The following is a 16254-nucleotide window of genomic DNA, read 5'->3' on the forward strand; positions in this document are numbered from 1 at the left end:
GAGTATTCTAGGTTGCATATTTTTAACTTTTAGCACTTTAAATATCTCTTGCCATTCCCTCCTGGCCTGTAGAGTTTCTGAAGAAAAATCAGCTGATAACCTTATGGAGGTTCCCTTATAGGTAACATTCTGCTTTTCTCTTGCTGCCTTTAGGATCCTCTCTTTATCATTAATTTTTGCCATTTTTATTATAATGTGTCTTGGTGTGGGTCTATTTGGGTTCAACTTATTTGGGGCCCTCTGTGCTTCCTGTGTCTTGAAATCAGTATCCTTTAGAAGTTTCCAGTGATAATTTCTTCAAATGTATTTTCCATTCCCTTATCTTTTTCTGCTCCTTCTGATATTCCTATTATTCATAGATTGGCCTGCTTTATATTATCTCATAGGTCTCTTATATTGCTTTCATGTTTTTTCATTTGGTTTTCTGTCTGCTGACCTGATTGGGTGATTACCGTTATTCTATCTTCCATATCACTGATTCGTTCTTCTGCATTATCATTCTGGTTTTTACTGCCCTTAGCTCAGTTTGTATCTCTGCAAATGGATTTTCTAGTTTTTCTTGGCTCCTCCTTATATTTTCTAGTCCTTTCTGAGGGCATCTGCATTACTGTTCATATCTGCTCTTAATTCCTTCAGTATTTTAACTAATTTCCCTTTTGAACTCCAAGTCTGTCAGACTGCCGAGATCTGTTTCATTGTTGACTGCTTTAGGTGAGTTCTCCTATTGGTTTAACTGGGGGAGGTTTCTCAGCTTCTTCATCTTGCTGGTTTTGTTTTTCTTGGTGGAGTTGTACTCCCTGTGGCTAGGCAGGGTTTGCCTCGGCACTGTTGTGGAATGTTTCCTGAGGGGCTGGCATTGTTGGTTGTCTTCTTTGAGGCAGCATGGCTTTTCCTGAGGGTGGATGGGGCTGACAGGGTCTCTCTGAAGCAAAGGAGGACTTCCTGAGGGCAGACAGGACTGGGAGGTCTGTACCGCGATGGAAGCAGATTTCACGTGCTGAGCAGAGCTTGCTCTCGTTTTTCTGGGCTGTGAGGCTCTTGCAGAGGGGGCTAATAGTGCTGGGCAGCTGTTCTGTGGGAATGCAGCACCCCCCAAGGGTGGGAGCAGCCAGCTGGGCCACTGAGAACCCAAGGGGCTCTTCCCAGGGCAGCCAGGATTGGACGGACCACCACCCAATGGAGGCAGCTTTTGTACGGCTGGGCTGAGCTCATTCTGGCTTTTCTGGGCTGCGGGCCTTTTGCAGGGGGGCTAGCGGTGCTGGGCAGCTGTTCCACGGGAGTGCAGCAACCCCAGGGACTAGAGCAGCCTAGCTGGGTTGCTGAGAAACCAAGGGGCTCTTCCCCAGGGCAGCCAGGATTGGCAGGATCACCCCCTAATGGAGGCAGATTTTGTGTCGCCGGGCCAAGCTTGTTCTAGATTTTCTAGGCTGTCCGGGCTCTTGCAGGGGGCTGGCAGTGCTGGGCAGCTGTTCCACAGGAGTGCAGCACCCCCAATGTCTGGAGCAGCTTAGCCAGGCTTCTGAGAACCCAAGGGGCTCTTCCCCAGGGCAGCCAGGATTGGCAGGATCACCCCACAATGGAGGCAGATTTTGTATGGCCAAGCCAAGCTTGTACCAGCTTTTCTGGGCTGTGGGCCTTTTCCAGGGGGCTGGCGGTGCTGGGTGCTGCTCTGCATGGGTGTAGCCCCTCCAGGGGGCAGGCAGGCCAGGGCAGGGAAAGCCCCTGCCATGGTCGGCTCCCTGCAAATAGTGAGGCCAGCTCTCGGGGTGGCAGGCAGCCTCAGGTCCGGTGCATGTGCGTGGGGTAGGGGGAGTGGGAGTGTACGGGGAGGGGGGAATGTACTGGGAGGGACAGCTTTCTGATAGCTGGCAGGCAAGTGAGCTCACTGTGGCGTACGGGGAGTATTCTATGGTGGCCCACCCCTCCTCCTCTCCCCTCCCAACAGTGGTGCCTTTTCTCTCCTGCAGATCCAGCTCTTCTCCCAGGTTACCTCTGATGTGGCTTTCCACCCCACAAGCCCTTAGTGTATTGTTCCCTCCACCTGCGATGCTAGGCTTCCTAGTCCCCCAGGCAGTCTCTGCCCCGACAACCCGACTGACAGGTTCCTACTCCCCCTAGCAGTCTCTGCACTGCCCACCCCAGCCCGTTCCCTGGGACTAATAACCTCCTGAGCCAAGGTCTCGGTGCCCAGCCCCCACCCAAGCGTCTCTGTTGTAGGTGACTGTGCCAGTAGTTCGGATGATCTGTTCAGTTCTCACTCTGCTCTTCAGATCTCAGACTTATTGCTGCGCTCTTTTCTGCATCTGGAGGTCCCTCCCATTTGGTTGATCTTTCCCTAGAGTAGGTGACTTTCCAGGGTGTGGGATCCCTTTCTCCTCCACAGTTCCCTTTTGGGAGTGCCCGTCCAGCCCCGATTCTCCTTCTCTCACTCTCCTCTTTTCTCTTGTTTTACCCAGTTATATCACGAGATTCTTGCCATTATTGGAGTTTAGGTTCTTCTGCCAGCAATTAATTGCTGTTTTGTGCGAGTCATTTAACCTGTAGATGTGATTTTTGTTGTGTTTGTGGGAGAAGGCGAGCGTGTCCCCCTACTCTTCCACCATCTTGCCTTCCTCCCCCAATTAACTTTCGGCAGAGGTGGCTAGAATGCATAATGGTAGAAAGATAGTTTTTTTAGTAAATGGTGTTGGGAAAATAATATCAATATGTAAAGAATGAAATTGAACCCCTATTTTCCATCAGACTCAAAAATGAACTCAAAATGAATTAAAAACCTGAATGTAAGACCTGATACCACACAAGTTCTAGAAGAAAACATAAGCATAAGTTCCTTGACATTGGTCTTGGTAATGACTTTCTTTTTTGACACCAAAAGCAAAGGTAACAAAAACAAAGGTAACAAGTGGGGTTACATAAAATTGAATGTTTCTGCGCAGCAAAGGAAACCACCAACAAAATGAAATGGAAATATATGGAAAGGGAGAAAATATTTTCACCATGTATATCCAATAAGGGGTAAATATCCAAAATATATAAGGAGTTCATATATCTCATTAGCAAAGGAAAAAAAATTGAATTAAAAAATGGGCAAAGTAACTAAATAGACCTTTGTTGCTAAAGAAGATATGCATATGGCCATCAGCTTCATGAATATATGTTCAATATCACTAATCATGAGGGAAATGCAAATCAAAACTACAGTGAGGTATCACCTCACACCTTTTAGGATGACCGATATCAAAAAGAAAAGAGATAAATACTGGTGAGGATGTGAGAAAAGAGAATCCTTATATACTGTTGATGAGAATATAAACTAATTCAACCACTGTGGAAAAGATACGGAAGCTCCTTAATAAGTTAGAAGTGGGACTACCATCCTACTGTAAGTATATATTCAAAGGAAACAAAATAACCAACTCAAAGAGACTACCTTACCCCTGTGTTCCTGGCGGCATTATTCATGGAAACAACCTGAGGGTCCATCAATGAATATATATTATTGCTGCATATATATATCTATATATCTATGTATATAGATATATATAAAGGAATATTATTCAGCCTTTAAGGAGAAGAAATCCTGCCATTTTTGACAATATGGATGGATTTAGAAGGCATTATGCTAAGTGAGATAAACCAGACACATTAGAAAAATAATACCACAAGGGATCATTTAAACTTATATGTGGAATCTGAAAAAAAAAAAAAAGAAGAAAGAAAAGGAGAAGAAAGAAAAAGAAGTAATTTAACTTATAGAAGCAGAATAGAAACAGAGATTAGAATGGTGGCTGCCAGGAACTTGGGGATGGGGTGCATGGGGAGAATGGAGTTAAAAATAGGCAGAGGTTGGTCAAAGGGTACAAACTCTCAGTTATAAAATGTATGAATTCTGAGGATTTAAAGTATGGCATAATGACTATGATTGATGTATACTTAAATTTGTTATAGTAGTTCTTAAATGTTCTCAGCAAAAAAGTAATTATATGAGGTAATGAATATGTTAATTAATATGATTTTGAGACTCTTCACAATATATGCATCTATTAATACATCACATCACATCCTTTAAATATATTGCAACTTCAACTGTACCTCATTAAAACTGGAAAAATTTTAAAAAATGAGTATTAATGAATTTATGTAGTTTATGTCTTTTGCAAATTATATGCAAATATGTAGTAAGATTTGTTTCCATATCATATGAAGACTTTTAACCTACTTGATATTATAAATTTGTATAGATGTTTTATACCAGTTTTTGTTTAAAATGATGTTGCTAGTTACATCCCTATCAAATGTATCTTGCTATGTAAAACTCTTAGTATATATGATGCATCTTTAAAATAAAGTGGTATGAAAATGTAGTACTGTTATAACCCAATATTATTCATATTTTTTAAAAATCATATTTATCTTCATTCAATATGACGTTTCATTATATATTGTCTTATATTGCACACTTTTTATTTTATGAATATGAGGTGATATTCCTCATAATGGCAATTGGTACCCAGTTTGTGGTTATTCTTTCATTGATTATGTTTTTTCAGCAGATCTTTATGATAAATATTTTCTCACAGTATTCTCATTGCTTCAAAAAGGTATAAAATTTTAAGAAAGATCTAGATTCTCAATATTTTTTAAGGACTATAAATTTCTATAGATGTTTTATTCCAGTTTTTGTTTAAAATGCTCTTGCCAGTTATGTCCCTATCAGATATAATCTTGAGTATTTTTGTGTGCCAAAAGCGTTCAGGAGTTTAATTTGTATTGATTAGTTAAGCTCATTATAATTTCTTGTGAAGTCTGTGCTGAAAGCACTCAGTTTGATCTCTTCCAGAGCTCTAGTTCTTTCAAATGTGGTAATTTCTGAGCAATTTTTCTATTGTTGACCTAAAGCAAAGAGATGGCAAGATATTTCTTCAACAAAGATGGATTTATTTTGGATCAGCAAACAGTTGCAATTCAGAGGCTGGAATCATGGCAAGCCATGTAGAGTCTCTTGCACAGCAAGGGAAGGCATTGGACTTTATAGATGGGAACAAATTTGGGAGGACAGTAAGCGAAGATTTCATGGCTTTTTGGTGGCTGAGTCCCTGCCAGGAAATAAAGGGAGTCTTTGTTCTTCTGCTTGGCTCTGCTGTTATCACAAAGAGTAAAAGCTACCATTTCTGGTCTCCTGGCTCTATTGAGTTTCTGTTTATTAATTTTTTACAGTGTAAATCTAAAATGCTATAAAATAAAATCTTCAAAAGGAAAAATTCTTATAGTGTAATGTTAAAAATGTTTCCTACCCTCTGCCCTTTATTGTAGTCTCAGTGTACATGTCTTAGCAAGTTTGAGCTGCTATAACAGACCATAGACTTGGTGGCTCATAAACAACAGAAATGTGTTTTTAATACACTCCAGAAATGAGAAGTCTAAAATCAAGTCACAAGCAGATTTGCTGAAGGTTCCTTCTTGATTCATCCGTAGCTGTCTTATCACTGTAGCCTCATATGGCACAGGGGTCTCTTTTATAAGGGCACTAAGCCCATTCATGAGAGTTCTATTTTCATTATCATATCCTCTCAAAGGTCTCATCTCCAGATACCATCACAATAGGGATTACTTTCACTTTCAAGTGTGGATTTGGTGGGGAGGGGGTGGACATATTGTTTAATCTATAACACTTCGTTTTTTTTTTTTTTTTTTTTTTTTTTTTTGGCTGCACCAGTGACATATGGAAGTTTCTGAGCCAAGGAAGGACACTGTACTGATCCAAGTTTCTGCAGTGACAACACCACATCCTTATCCCACTGCACCACAAGGGAGCTCCCTATAGCAGTACTTAAATAAACTTGAAACTCAAAATTAAATGGTAAACCTAAGGAAGAGCCCAAAAGGCATATAGTAGTGCTTCATAGTGTCTATGACTGCCTGGTTGGAAATAATTTCAAGTTCATACATAATCTGGTTGTCATTCCTAGTGTAAAAATTAGTCAAGTATAAAATACACCATGTTCCCCTACCCTGCGTTTTCAGTTCCCGCCACAGAACAGAAGAGGATTATGGACAGGAACAAGGGCTCAGAATGTGAATTTACTTTTCAAGAAAGGATGAAAGCATATTAAAAAAAATGTAGGAGTTCCCGTCGTGGCTCAGTGGTTAACAGATCTGACTAGGAACCGTGAGGTTGCAGGTTCGATCCCTGGCCTTGCTTAGTGGGTTAAGAATCTGGCATTGCTCTGAGCTATGGTGTAGGTTGCAGACGCGGCTCAGATCCCGCGTTCCTGTGGCTCTGGTGTAGGCCAGTGGCTACAGCTCCGATTAGACCCCTAGCCTGGGAATCTCCATATGCCGCAGGAGCAGCCCTAGAAAAGGCAAAAATACAAGGGAAAAAAAAAAGAAAAAAGAAAAATGTAATGTCTCAACACCACAATGAAAACATCATTCTCAAATAGCGTACCCCAGACATTTTTTTTCTATAATGTTGAATTAAGACAGAATCTCTTCAGAAACTGAGTTCACATACTTTCTATATTCAAAGACTAAATATAGAGCATATGCAGTAAAAACACTAAAAAAAAAAAAGTAATTTTTCCAGCAATTAGTGGATATTCAGATATGAAGTGTTTACATTCACATTATTAGCAGTGGAAGAAGAACTATGTTAGGTCCAAAGAAGAGTATTATCAGAAAGCAATGGGAAACTCATTCGCATGGTGCTATAACCAATATATATATATATATATATTTTTTTTTTTTACCAATCCTACAGGAAAATTACTAAAAATAATACTTTCAACATTGTATAGAACTATATTGTTTAATTAGGCTTAAGGAAACTGTAAACACTACCTGTATACTCCATCATACTCAAAACTAACCTCATTAAAATTAACATTTACAAGCAACACTAAATTATTAAAATTTATTTTCTTATATTTTAGGCTTTAGATATGAGTTCAGTTGAATTTATCTTGTATATATGTCTCTATAGAAAGCGTCCATTTTTCAAAAATTAATGACCTTCAATACAAACTTGGAAAAGTAAAGCTGTGAGGCAGAAGTTCCTTTTTCGTTCACTTGGACTTTGTGAATAAAACAAAACACAGACCAGTTGAGTTTACTTTCCATTGGAAAACGTTGTACCATTTACTTCCCGTACTTATATGACATGACTTGCAGGATATATATGCAATTTTTTTTTAAGACACTTTTAAAATCTCATTTACTTAATAAATATCTGGTGAGGTTTCTTAAACTATGCGACTAAGGAAATATTTTTTGTTGGATGCTTCACCTCTTCTTTGAATATAATTTCTATTTGCCTTTTTTCCCCTATATTCTTTTCTAGTTTTCTGACCTATTTTATTAATTGTAGTATGTTCTCAGTGTTTGCTTATGTTCTTCCTTACAGTGATGTCAAATTTTAAGTGTGCAGCCTATATCTATGAGTTTTATCTTCATTATTAGTTATGCTAATTACTTACTTTCTCATTCATTTAATAATAAGGTTGAATTCATGTTATTAGGATATTGGTCCCTCTCTCTGATTCTAGTTTTCAGATCAAGGATCTTATTATTCACCTCTCTACCGAACCTAATATTTAGCTGTTCCACTGCTGCAGGAAATGGATTTCACTCTCCTCTAGTATTCTCTTTGTTTTCAACAGTGAGAGATCTGATCATCTTTTGAGGATCACTGAGTACCAGTGTTGCCTCATAGGTCACAGGTTTTCTTGAATTTCAGCTCCACTTACTTCTCATTCTTGTCCAAGTCACTAGATCTTATTTTTTGTACCCGCTCATTTGCTGGGAAAAATCATTTTGCTTATTGCTGTAGCCCTTGGTGTAATGTCTGATTATCTAAATTACCCGCTGTAATTCTTGTCCAAACATTTATTTTACATAAGAAAATACTCAGCGGGAATTTGTGTGTTCCCAGTGCAAGAGAATCATTAAGTTTTTTATTTGTTTGTTTGTTTTGTTTTGTTTTGTTTTTCTTAATCACGTGCTCTGGATACAACACATTGGGATTTGTCTCAGCATCTTTAGTAAATTTGGGTCATTAAATAAATCCCTTTTTTCCAACCATACTCTCACCTTATAACCTTAGTCTCTCTATGTATTATTCTCAATGTATTGTTTTAATATATGTGGTATTAGCTATTAAAATATAACGAAGGAAAGTTAGGTTTTCTTAGCCGAGGTAATAAGACAAAGCAATAAAGGAATCCCAGGGGTTTTCTTTTATACCAGCAAAGTGCTTTTAAAGCAGTTTCATATAGCAGCATTTATGCAGTTTTCTAACCTAACACTCACTGAACTATTCAGTATATTACTAAATAAAGCTCTGAAAAAAACAAAAGTATCAAAAAAGTTAATTTTAACACATATATTATCTTCCACTCTAACATATCCAAAGAGGAAAGCGAACCAGCAAATGCTCTTATATATAGACTAGCATTTCCCATGATGTAGTTGCTAGATCAGTAGCATATGCAATTTGTGAGAAATGTAAATTCTCATATCCACCCCCAAACTTACTAAATGAGAAACTCTTCAGGATAGAGCCCAGAAATTTGTGTTTTGACAAGCTATGTTGGCTATGAAAATGTCACACTCAGATCTCTTTCTGCAGGGAACAAAATTAACTAATGATCCCAACTATAGCCCTTTTAGGTCTGGCCCTATTTTTGCACAAAGGCTGCTCCTAGCCAGTGGAGTAGGTATACTGAAGGAGGTGTTCTTCCTGTAGAATGCAGAACTGCTTTAGCAGGCAGCTTTGGCCCATAACATCCTCTTGCCAAAGCATTCTTAGAATTGTACTACAGATTAAGCCTTTTTTGTATCAAATATTTTTTCCTTTCCCCTCTTTCTCACTGGGGTCAAACTAACTTCTTGAACTGAATGATTTCCCCACTTTTCTGACTTCCTCCCTTTCATCTTTACCAGACATCTCTTCCAGTTCTTCTCTTGTACCTCTAATATTTTTTTAGTATTGGCTTATCAGAGGATGGTCACTAGTCCAAGTGTTGCCAGGAATGATTCAAGGAAAAAAGGAATATAGATGGGGTTTTGGAAAAACCTAAATTAACAGTCAGTCTCTTCAAGTACGCTGACACACGTTGATGTTTGAGAGCCAATGTAGTAGATCTTTTCCAATACCACGTGAATCACAGGTTTCATAGTGAGGGGAATACCAAGTATTTTGTACTTGAGGTTATTGATTCTTAGAGAATGACTGAATTCAAGTGAAAATTGACAAAGACAATATTTAACCGTATCTATTAAATTTGGAATCAAACTGAAGATCAAAGAGAACTGAAACTATTATCCAGCAACATGACTCATGCTGCTGCAGAATCTTATACAAGGTAAAGAGAATAAGTCAAGATAGTAAACAACTCGAGAATAAATAGACTCTATGAAATGATGAAAACAAACATGTATTCTTGTTACAGACTTTTAACTGATGAAAACGGAAGTGTATTCGTGTTTCAGACTTTTAATTGAACCATAATAAGACTTCTTTCTATATAATCTTCTTAAAGCTTATTTCCTGAATCTTTATTAGATTGTTCAGGTTATTGCATTCACAGTAAACAAGTTGCCAGCCATAATTATGTGACATTCTAAATGGAAACGCATCCTTTTGATCAGCCCTAAGGCACTTATTGACATCATGTGAGGACTTGGATTTTTGCCCTTTTTACCTAATAAATCTTGCTAGAAATGATATTTAGAGATCCAACAGAATCTATTTAGAGGGAAAATATCCCTCATTTTTAAATGAGTATGCTATGAGAGGAACTCAAACAGTATTTTCTTGTTTTCGCAGATGCTGTCTGCTGATATTACTTTAAGAAGAAATATTTTTAACACAAGTCATCTTTGAGTTTTTTTCAATTACTTAAAATTTTGCTTTCATCTCTCGTGGTCAAGGATAGCATGATTCACTGTTTAGTGGAAATTATTTTATATGTTTTATATTTTTTAATAGTTATTTGTAGTCATAAGACACTGGAAAATATCTACTCTGGTGCCTACGCATTTTCTGAATTAGAATTGATTTCATCATCTTGGTAAACTTTTCCATTTTTATTTGTTTGTTTTGCAGACCTGTGTTTGGTATTTTTTAGTTAAAATGGATTTTTAATGCATAGGTATTACTGAATTAGTCATTTAACAAAGAATGCTTCTTTAATGCTGGATTTTTCACATTAAACATTTAGTAGCCCCCCTCATATCCACAGAGGATATGTTCCAAGACCCCCAGTGAATGCCTGAAGCCTCAGATAGTACTGAACCATATGTGTACTATCTTTTTTTCCAATATACACACCATGATAAAGGTTAATTTATATAATATAATATAGAGATTATCAACTATAGCTGATAATAAAAATAGAGCAATTATAACAACATATTGTAATAAATGTTATGTGTATACATGTTATGTCTCTCTCTTCCAAAACATCTTAGTGTACAAATCGAATGCCTTTTCCAGCTTAACTAAGAACTTATCACACATTGTAGATGTAATTTTTGCAGTTTGAGATGTGATGTCAAAATTAGCCTGAATTTCTTTTTCCTTCTTTACAATTAAACAAAAGACTTTTTCATACCATAAATCTTAGCAACTTTAGCATATATTTTTTTTCTTTCCTTATTAAATCAAGAACTTTAAACTTTTCAATTAAAAGGAAGGACTTCTCTTTGGCATATCTGAATTGCCAGCATCACTCCTCTTGTGATTTGGGGCCATTATGAAGTAAAATAATGGTTACTTGAACATAAGCACTGGGATACCTCAACAGTTGATCTCAAAGATCTGATAACCAAGAAGGCTACAAAGTTACTATGGGAGGAATCTGCAGGGACAGAGAAGATTCATGTCCTAGGCAAGACAATGGGTTGACATGAGAATTCACCACTGAAATCTGTAGTTGACTGCAGTAACTAAAACTGATTAAGGGGGTCTATTTTATTAATCTTTTTTTCCCTGATATTTAAGTAGAATTTGACCTACAAGTTTTATCTTATATGTTAATCCTAATTTCTTAATTCAGTCTTGCAACATCCTTTCTATAATCTATTTAATTAGCAGCTCAGTCTCAAAAATGATAAAACATAAAATTAACAGTTTAGGCTTTACTAATGATGATGGAAATATCCTGAGTGATTGCATATGCCCAAACTCATTATTGTACACATTGTACATGTGTAGCTCTTTGTGTATCAATTATACCACAATGGTGCTGTTTTTTTTTTTAAGTGATTAAGCTCTGACATTAGGTTTTTATCCTGTCATCTAACTATAAACCCTATTAGACTTTTTGAGATTAATGTGATGCTAGTATATACACCAAAAATCCTTTCATTTTAATGACGTTACTGCAGAAAGTTTGTGGGTTTATAAAAACTCAGATAAGTAGGAAATCTCTTTTTAAAGGCCTCTGTATACCTGAATTAAAATATATTAACTTAAAACATAAATGACTGTTCAAATGCCAATAAACAGTACTTGCTTTAAACTTTGTTGCAATGAATCATGCTCTGATGTTATCTTAAACCATACACATGTTATATTCCCAGATGGAAATAAAATATCTGTGAAGAAATATGAAGGAACATTTTTTCTAGATTATTATGAATTTCTTTTATACTTGCATCCTATGTTTACTTAAAATTTTAAAGCATCTCTGATTTATCAGGTATATGTAAAACATTCTAGGGAGTTTTTATATGGGGAATTTTTTTTTTGTATTTTGTTTTTTATTTTGACTTATTTTGTAATTGTGAATTAAATAAAATGCATAAACCTTAACTGTACAGCTTGATTTTTTTTTTTTCTTTTTTGGCCACCTGGTGGCATATGGAGTTCCTGAGCCAGAAATCAAATGTGAGCCCAAGTTGTGACCTATGCTGCTGCTGCTGCAACGACAGATTCTTCAACCCACTGTGCTGGGCAGGGGATGGAACCTGAATCTGGTGCTTCAGAGCTGCCACATATCCCATTAAGCCATAGCAGGAACTCCTAGCTTGATATGTTTTATGCCATGATAACAAACTCAAGATATAGAACAGTTCCTTCACTCCTGAAGTTTCCTTTATATCTCTTACTTTTTACATTTAACATCTGCTTCCCCATGTTACCATTATTCTGACTTCTATCAGCAGAGGTACGTATGGCTGTTCTGTATTTGATTTAAATGTTCCTTTGTGTCTAGCTTTTTTCCCCAGTGAACATATAGCTCATTCACCTAAAATCTATTACCTTGCCTTATGTTTCATTCATTTCTTACCATTTAAGTTGTGCAAGTATGACAATGGCAATTAGCAATAATAGCTCTATCATGGATTTCAAATAAAATTTCATAAGCATACTTGACTTCGATGATTTGGATAATAAGATTTGGAACTTTCTGTTGATGATATTTAGATGAGAATTTTGGAATTAGAGTTGATGCTGGTATGAGCTAAGACTTTGAGGGATGGTAGGATGAGAATGAGGAGAATTTATTTTTCATGTGGGCTGGATATGAATTTCAGTGGGGACAAATGCTGGACCTACAGTGGATTGGATAGTGCCTCCTCCAGTTTTCATCCACTCAACTTCAAACTGTGACCTTATTTGGAAATAGGATCTTTGCAGAAGTAATCAAGTGAAGATGAAGTCATACTGCATTAGAATGAGTCCTACTTTCTATGACTAGTGTTATAGGAAGAGAAAATACACAGATATAAACACATGGGAGATGCCATGCGAAGACCTAGGCAGAGATCAGGTAATGCTAAAGAATGTCAAGGATTGCTGTGTGCTAGCAGAAGTCGGAAGAAGCAGGGAAAGATTCTTCCCCAGAGCCTTTATAGGGAACAAGGCCCCATGGTCACCTTGATTTCAGATATCTAATTTACAGCACTGTGAGAAATTAATTTCCTTTATTTTTAGCCAGCAAGTTTGTGGTAATTTTCTATGATAGGCCTAGGAACTATCGACTAAAAAATGCACAACCTGAAAGTTGAGAGTTAACTTTTATTTGGGGTGAAATTAGGACTTAACCCTCCTGGGACACAGCATCTCAAGTAGCCCTGAGAAACCGCTGGAGGAGAAGCCAGGATATATGAGTTTTTGCAACATAGGGAGGGTAATAGGAACAAAAGTTTTACAGATAACCAGATTTACAGAAAAAGATTTACAGAAAACCAATTTCTATGGGAAGAAGTAAAAGTCTGAGCTTACTAGAATCACTCCTTTGAGAACACTTCAGCTGTAGGCCAGTCTTCGTTTCTTTCCTGAATTCCCTCAGGGCTCACTGGCCCATCCTTGCTTGGGACTGGCTGTTTTCACAGACGACCATGACATCTTTTGTTTTGTCCAATTAACCATAGCCCAGGAGGCAGCACCCCACCCCCACCCCCGCTGCTATGGGTGGTTGAGTGGTTCATGATATCCTCTGCAGGGCTTATCTGAAATACTGCCCCAAAGAGGAAAGGGGGAATATCAAGATATAAGTCATAAAGGTGAAGGGGAAGGTGCATGCAGCCATGCACACACTTTACAGAAGTTTGCTGCTGGTCTTAAGAAGGTTAATACTGGTCACAGACATCAGTCATCATTGAAGGATTTTAGTGTTTTTCTAGTTATTAGGAGATGCGAGGATTGGGCTCATAAGAATTTCTCCTAAAAAATGTCTAACTATCTGAAGACCTGTTCTGCCACTTTTCCCAGAGCACAGAGTGCCTCCTTCCTGGTCTCCACCCTGAGCTGGTGCTGTGGGTGGGCAGCTGCACTGGCTCATGTTTTATTCCATGTAGAGGCTAATGGAAAGTGTCAAATTTCAATACATAGAACTAAAGCAAAATTTTTCATTTTTGCCTTTATTTTTTTTGTTTTACTAATTATTATATTTCATGTCCCAATGCAATTTAAGCACTCTTAATAAGGTTTATGTCTTTCTAAAACATCTGTTTACAGGATAACTTTTTCTGTCTTCAGAACATCCCATTTCTCACAGCTGTTAAGGCCAATTTCACTACAGTATTCTGGAACCAAGTCTTTTATGTTTTTTTTTTCCCCTTTTGTTTAGGGCCACACCCACAGCATATGGAGGTTCTCAGGCTAGAGGTCAAATTGGAGCTGCAGCCATCATCCTACACCATGTCCACAGCAATGTCAGATGTGAGCCATGTCTGAGACTTACACCACAGCTCATGGCAATGCCGGATCTTTAATCCACTGAGTGAGGCCAGGGATCGAACCTGTGCCTTCATGGGTATCAGTCAGATTCAGATTCATTTCCACTAAGGCATGATGGGAACTCTGTGGAGACAAATCTTTTTTTTTTTTTTTTTTTGGTCGTTTGTCTTTTCAGGGCCGCACCCACAGCATATGGAGGTATGGGGGTTCCCCAGGTTAGGGGTCTAATCGGAGCTCTATCAGCCTACACCACAGCCGCAGCAACGCAGGATCCAAGCCACATGTGTGACCTTCACCACAGCTCACAGCAACTCCAGATCCTTAATCCAGTGAGCAAGGCCAAGGATCAAACCCACAACCTCATGGTTCCTAGTCGGATTTGTTTCCACTGTGCCACGATGGAACTCCAGACAAGTCTTTTAAAATCAGGAATGAATCTGTTGTAGTAACCGCCCCCACCCCCACCATCCCAGTGACTTGCTTCCTTCTCTTCCCACAAAAACTTGCTTTCACCTTACCTTCACCTGCTTGTCTTTACATTCTGCCTGTGGACATGGTATTTATCTGTCCTGATGTCTTGATCATCTGTCTTGATGTCCCACTTTTCTATAACAAGGCCCAAACTCAAACATCTACATTTGGAGAGTTTCCCTATCTCTCCCAAGCAATTTGTTTTAATCCCTTAGCTGTATTGTTTTGCTGTGTGTATGTAATTTAAAATTGTTATTTAAGCAGGCATCATATTGCATTTTAATTATTTATGTAGCAAAGCAGGTTTCTTTATCTCTCTCCTTGCTAGACCCTGGTAGCAGCTGTGGTTAAGGCAATATAGCAGGCTTTGTGGTCTAACTCAAGATACACTCTTTTTTTAAATCATATCAAGGTTTTAACTTCTTAGTTATGTTGTTAGGAGAGAGAGTTGTGAGTGCATTTTACATAGTTTACTGTAGGCAAGCTCATTGTAAAGGCCTCTTTCACTCCTTTTGAGCTCTGCATCTGGAAAGTCATCCTGTTCCCCTCTCTTCCTCGTTTCTACCCAAAAGCAAGATATGCTTGTCACTCTCACCTTCCATTCCCTTAGGTTACTATTTGTGTATCATTCAGCCTCCCAGGTTCTCCCTCAGCAATGTAAACATTGTAGAAATACTTTATACCATCAGTTATTCTACCGATTTCATTACCAAAAAGACTTCTCTTCCAGAGTCTGTCTTCTGGCATAACTGGCACCTGGATGGGTGGTTCATGATGTCAGCCACAGAGCTCATGAACTTATATTCTCCTTCCAGCATGTTCCTGGAAATTGCCCTTTACTTCTTCCTATTTTGAGTTCCCTGCTTCCTGAGCCTCTGTATTTAGATTGTTTGAGAACTCCTTCCAGGAACTCACTAGGTAGTAAACAATGGACTATGAACTTTACCTGCATTTTCTCGTTTAATTCACACAGTGCAATCCTGTATGTGAATTGTTCTGTAATCAATATCTTATAGATGAAGGAAAAAAGGCTTTAAAGAACCTTATGACTTTGCTCAAGGCCACAGAGCTAGAAATTTTGATCTTAAACCCAGATCAATTTGAATGTACATTTATGCTCTTAATTTAGTGTGCTATAATGGATGGTATCAACTGCGAAAGAAACTCTCTAGAGGAGGATTCTTGTTTGTTTAAATTTTTTTAAGTTATATAATAAAGGCAATTTAGTGACTTATGCCAAAAGGTACATTAGGTACAAAGCAATCTTGGTGGGGATTTTAGTGCCCAAATAATGTAGCTCCAGTTCTCTAGCAGAACCTGTATACTTGTATTGTAGGGTAAATAGCACTGCCCTCCAAAGTAACAAACATTATGGGCAATCTAGGGGTTTCTCTGGCTTTTCTTGATAGACATTAACCATCCTTAGGCCACTGGCCTTGGTGGTCATGACACAATGTTGCTAATTGAAGAGGAAATTGACTTCAGAACCGATGCCTGATAATCCAAGCATTAATCCTTGTGATAATTATTTTGACATTCATATTTAGAACCACTTATGTTTTCTTTATTCATGACAATATCAGTGCTATGCCAGA

At 38.0% G+C, this 16254-nt stretch overlaps 1 long non-coding RNA gene across 5 annotated transcripts in view; it reads left to right on the plus strand.

The window, feature by feature from the left end:
* LOC106509395 (uncharacterized) overlaps positions 1 to 16254 on the plus strand; it is a 707614-nt gene that overhangs the window by 104155 nt on the left and 587205 nt on the right. For 2 of the 5 annotated variants that reach the window (XR_014837148.1, XR_014837145.1), the window contains one exon: positions 9827 to 11815. The exons of the other annotated variants lie outside the window; for them this stretch is intronic. This is a non-coding gene — a long non-coding RNA (uncharacterized LOC106509395). Of the gene's footprint in view, positions 1 to 9826; positions 11816 to 16254 lie in introns of those variants that run through there. 5 annotated transcript variants of the gene reach the window in all.

The sequence above is a fragment of the Sus scrofa genome, chromosome 2, assembly GCF_054392235.1.
Source record: "Sus scrofa isolate SSC_HxYL_T2T_F1_AM1 chromosome 2, Sscrofa_HxYL_maternal_Yorkshire_Landrace_v2.0, whole genome shotgun sequence".
In the NCBI taxonomy this organism is placed as follows: Eukaryota; Metazoa; Chordata; class Mammalia; order Artiodactyla; family Suidae; genus Sus; species Sus scrofa.